This window comes from Lonchura striata, chromosome 39 (genome assembly GCF_046129695.1).
Source record: "Lonchura striata isolate bLonStr1 chromosome 39, bLonStr1.mat, whole genome shotgun sequence".
Taxonomy (NCBI): Eukaryota; Metazoa; Chordata; class Aves; order Passeriformes; family Estrildidae; genus Lonchura; species Lonchura striata.
Window position 1 is genome coordinate 557,371 of NC_134641.1, and position 5,201 is coordinate 562,571.

Here is a 5,201-nt window from a genome sequence, read left to right on the forward strand (position 1 = left end):
CGTTTTTTGCTCGAAAATACGGTTTTTCGACTCAGTTTTAACCGTTTTCCCAAGAATTTCCGAGTCCATCTCGACCAGAATTGAGTTTTGTCGAAATGTTGGTGAAAGTCAAAGTTTCGCCCCAAATTTGGCTTTTTTCCCCCAAAAAACGACGTTTCGGCCCCGTTTTCTCACAAAAGTTGGGTTTTTCTTGCTAAAAGTCTGATTTTTGCCAAAACCCACCATTTTTTCCCAAGCCGACCATTTTTCCCCCAATAGTGTCCAATTTTTCCCCAAATTGTCACTTTTTTACCCAAAAAAACCCGGTTTTCCCACCCAAAATTGGCAGTTTTTCTCCAAAAGTCCCGTTTTTCTTAGACACCCACTTTTCCCCAAGAAAGACCCATTTTTACCCAAGAAACAACCATTTTTTCCCAAAATCGACGCTTTTTCACCCAAAATTTCCCAATTTCCCCCCCAAAATCCCCCATTTCCACCCAAACCCGCCCACGTCAACGTCTCGCTGATCCTCAGCGACTCCCTCAGCGGATGTTACTGAAAATCCCGTTTTTTACCCCAAAAAATGCACTTTGGCGGAGAGAAATAAAGGTTTTGCAGAAAAAACGGCGCCTTTCGGCCGAAAAACGACGTTTTTTGCTCGAAAATATGGTTTTCCGACACTATTTTAACCTAATTTCCCAAAATTAGCAAATGCGTTTCGACCAAACTTTGATTACGCCAAAATGTTGGTGAAAGTCAAAGTCTGGCCCAAAATTCGGCTTTTTTCCCCCAAAAAATGACGTTTCGACCCCATTTTCTCACAAAAGTTGGGTTCTTCCTCCTAAAATTCCAATTTTTGCCAAAAATATTGGTTTTCCCCAATGCGACCATTTTTTCCCAAGAAACAACCATTTTTTTCCCAAAATTGCCGCTTTTTCACCCAAAAATCCCATTTTTTCCAACGAAAATACCCCATTTTCATCTGAAACCACAATTTTTCTTAGACACCCACTTTTCCCCAAAAAAGACCCATTTTTCCCCAAGAAACAACCATTTTTTCCCAAAATCAACGCTTTTTCACCCAAAAAAACCCGGTTTTCCCACCCAAAATTGGCAGTTTTTCTCCAAAAGTCCCGTTTTTCTAAGACACCCACTTTTCCCCAAAAAAGACCCATTTTTACCCAAGAAACGACCATTTTTTACCAAAATCGACGCTTTTTCACCCAAAAAAACCCGGTTTTCCCACCCAAAATCCCCCATTTCCACCCAAACCCGCCCACGTCAACGTCTCGCTGATCCTCAGCGATTCCCTCAGTGGTTGTTACTGAAAATCCCGTTTTTTACCCCAAAAAATGCACTTTGGCGGAGAGAAATAAAGGTTTTGCAGAAAAAACGGCGCCTTTCGGCCGAAAAACGACGTTTTTTGCTCGAAAATTGGGGTTTTTGTCACGGTTTTGACCCAAAAATTGAGATTTTCCAAGAAAAGTTGGATGCGTTTCTGCCGAAATGGGTTTGTGCCAAAACGTTGCAAGAATGAAGGTTTTGCCCAAAATTTGGCTTTTTTCCCCCAAAAAACAACGTTTCGACCCCATTTGCCAAGAATAATCTAAGTTTTCCACCTAAAATTCCGATTTTTGCCAAAAACCACCATTTTTTCCCAAGCCAACCATTTTTTCCCCAGTAGTGTCCAATTTTTCCCAAAATTGTCGCTTTTTCACCCAAAAATTCCCATTTTTTCCCACTGAAAATACCCCATTTTTATCAATTTCCATCATGTTCCTCAGAAACAGAATTTTCCCCAAAAAAGACCCATTTTTACCCAAAATCGCCGCTTTTTCACCCAAAAATTCCCATTTTTCCCCACCAAAAATACCCAATTTTTGTCCAAAAATCCCATTTTTCTTAGACACCCATTTTCACCCAAAATGACCAATTTTTCCCACCAAAATGACCAATTTTTCCCCCAAAAAATGACCATTTTTTCCCAAAATCTCCACTTTTCAACTCAAAATTCCCATTTTCCCACCCAAAATTTGCATTTTCAAGCAAAAAAATCCAGTTCTCTTTGACACCCACTTTTCCCCAAAAATGACCATTTTTACCCAAAATCGTCACTTTTTCACCCAAAAAATCTCCATTTTTCCCACCAAAAGTTGCCATTTTTTCCCAAAAATCCCCAGTTTTTCACCCAAAAATTTTTCCATTTTTCCCACCAAAAAATTACAATTTTTCCCCCAAATTCCCCACTTTTTTACCCAAAAAAACGCATTTTTCCCACCAAAAAATGACCTTTTTTTCCCAAAATCGCCGCTTTTTCACCCAAAAAATCCCATTTCCCCCCAAAAATTTCCATTTTTCACCAAAATTCCTCAGTTTTCCCCCCAAAAAATCCCAATTTTCCCCCCCAAAATCGGGTGGGAAAAAATTTGGGGAAAAAATTGGGTTTTTTCCCAAAATTTCGTTTTTTAACCTCAAAAATAAAAGTTTTTTTGCAAAATTAAAAATTTCGGGGTTTTTTTGGCCAGCAGGGGGCGCTGCGGGGCGGGAAATTTTGGGGGAAAAATTCCCAAATTTTGGGGTAAAAATTCCCAAATTTTGGGGGGAAAATCCCAAATTTGGGGGTGAAAAAAAATGATCAATTTTTGGGTGAAAAAATCGGGATTTGGGAGAAATAAAAACAAATTTTGGGGTAAAAATTCCTAAATTTTGGGGGAGAATTTCCCAAATTTTGCGGTAAAAAATCCCAGATTTTGGGCAAAAATATCCCAAATTTTGGGGTGAAAAATTCGCAAATTTTGGGGTGAAAAATTCGCAAATATTGGGGTAAAATTTCCCAAATTTTGGGGGTAAAAAAATTCGTTAATTTTGAAAAAAAAATCCCAAATTTTGGGGTAAAAAAATCCCGGATTTTGGGGGTAAAAAAATTCCCGAATTTTTTGGGGTTAAAATCCCAAATTTTGGGATCAAAGAATCTCAAATTTTGGACTAAAAAAAAAAAAAAATCGGGATTTTGGGCAAAAATTCCCAGATTTTGGCGTGGAAAAGTCCGGATTTGGGGCAAAAAAAAATCCCCTAATTTTGGGGCAAAAATATTCAAAATTTTGGGGCAAAAAATTCGGGATTTGGGGTTAAAAAATTTCGGGATTTGGGGTTAAAAAATCCCAAAATTTTGGGGCGAAAAAATCGGGATTTTAAGGGTAAAAAAATTCTCGAATTTTTGCGGTTAAAATCCCAAATTTTGGGGCAAAAAAAATCCCAAATTTTGGGTCCAAAAATCAAAAATTTGGGCAAAAACCTCCCAAAATTGAGTCCGAAAAAAATCAAATTATCGCTTCAAAAACCCGAATTTTTGCCCTAAACCTCCCAAATTTTGGTTGAAGATCCCAAATTTTTTTGGGGAAAAAATCCCAAATTTGGGGGGGGGAAACACGCCCGAATTTTGGCGCAAAAAATCAAAATTTTGGGCAAAAACCTCGGGAAGTTGAGTCCGGAAAAAATCAAATTATCGCTTCAAAAACCCGAATTTTTGCCCTAAAAAACCCAATTTTTTGCCGTATACCCCCTAAATTTTGGGCGAGGATTCCGAATTTTGGGTTAAAACCGGCGGATTTTGGTTGCAAAGGGCCGAAAATGTGGTTTTTTGTCAGTTCTGGCGGCGCTGGAGGAGGACGAGGATCTGCAGAACCTCTGGGCCACGGCCTCGACCTTCATCGTCCTCTTCATCCTCAGCCTCTTCTACAGCGCCACCGTCACCCTCATCAAGGTAAAAATCCCAAAAATTCCCAAAATTCCCAAAATTCCCAAATTCCCGCTTTTTACCCCGACCATTTTGGGCAAAATTTGACGATTTTATGGCAAAAAACACGATTTTTTTGGACGAAAAATCCGATTTTTTTCCCATTTTTCAGCCCAAAAATTCAAATTTTTTTCCTATTTTTCGGCCCAAAAATCCGATTTTTGTTCCCAATTTTCAGCCCAAAAATTCGAGTATTTAAAATCATTTTTTCCTCAAAAATTCCAATTTTTTCCTCATTTTTTAGCCCAAAAATCGCAATTTCCCTCCATTTTCAGCCCAAAAATCCGATTTTTACCCCATTTTTCAGCCCCAAAAATCCGATTTTTTTCCTCTATTTTCAGCCCAAAAATTCTAATTTTTAAATCAGTTTTTTCCTCAAGCATTCCAAATTTTTTCGCCAAAAAATTTCCATTTTTTTCCTGATTTTTTCACCCAAAAATCCCCATTTTCCCCCTCGGTTTCCTCTTCATCCTCAGCCTCTTCTACAGCGCCACCGTCACCCTCATCAAGGTAAAAATCCCCAAAATTCCCAAAATTCCCAAAATTCCCAAATTCCCGCTTTTTACCCCAACCATTTTGGGCGAAATTTGACGATTTTATGGCAAAAAAACCGATTTTTTTGGACGAAAAATCCGATTTTTTTCCCATTTTTCAGCCCAAAAATTCAAATTTTTTTCCTATTTTTCGGCCCAAAAATCCGATTTTTGTTCCCAATTTTCAGCCCAAAAATTCGAATATTTAAAATCATTTTTTCCTCAAAAATTCCAATTTTTTCCTCATTTTTTAGCCCAAAAATCGCAATTTCCCCCCATTTTCAGCCCAAAAATCCGATTTTTCCCCATTTTTCAGCCCAAAAATTCAAATTTTTTTCCTATTTTTCGGCCCAAAAATCAAATTTTTCCCCATTTTTCGGCCCAAAAATTCGATTTTTTCCCCCCTCATTTTTAGCCCAAAAATTCGAATTTTTAAAATCATTTTTTCCTCAAAAAATTCCAATTTTTTTTCCCAAAAATTTCAATTTTTTCCTGATTTTTTCAGATCAAAAATCCGATTTCCCCCCCCATTTTTCGGCCCAAAAATCCGATTTTTTCCTCAGTTTTAGCCGAAAAATCGCAATTTCCCCCCCATTTTCAGCCCAAAAATACGATTTTTTTCCTCATTTTTAGCCCAAAATTTCAAATTTTTTTCTCAAAATAATCCCATTTTTTCTCCAAAAAATCCCGATTTTTTTCTGTCATTTTTCACCCAAAAATCCGATTTTTAAAGCTGATTTTTTCCTAAAATTTCCCATTTTTTACCCAAAAAAATCCGCATTTTTTCCACTTTTTTTCCCTCAAAAAATTCTGATTTTTTTCCTCATTTTTCACCTAAAAATCAGATTTTTTTCCTGACTTTTTCCCAAAAAATTCCAATATTTTACCCCAAA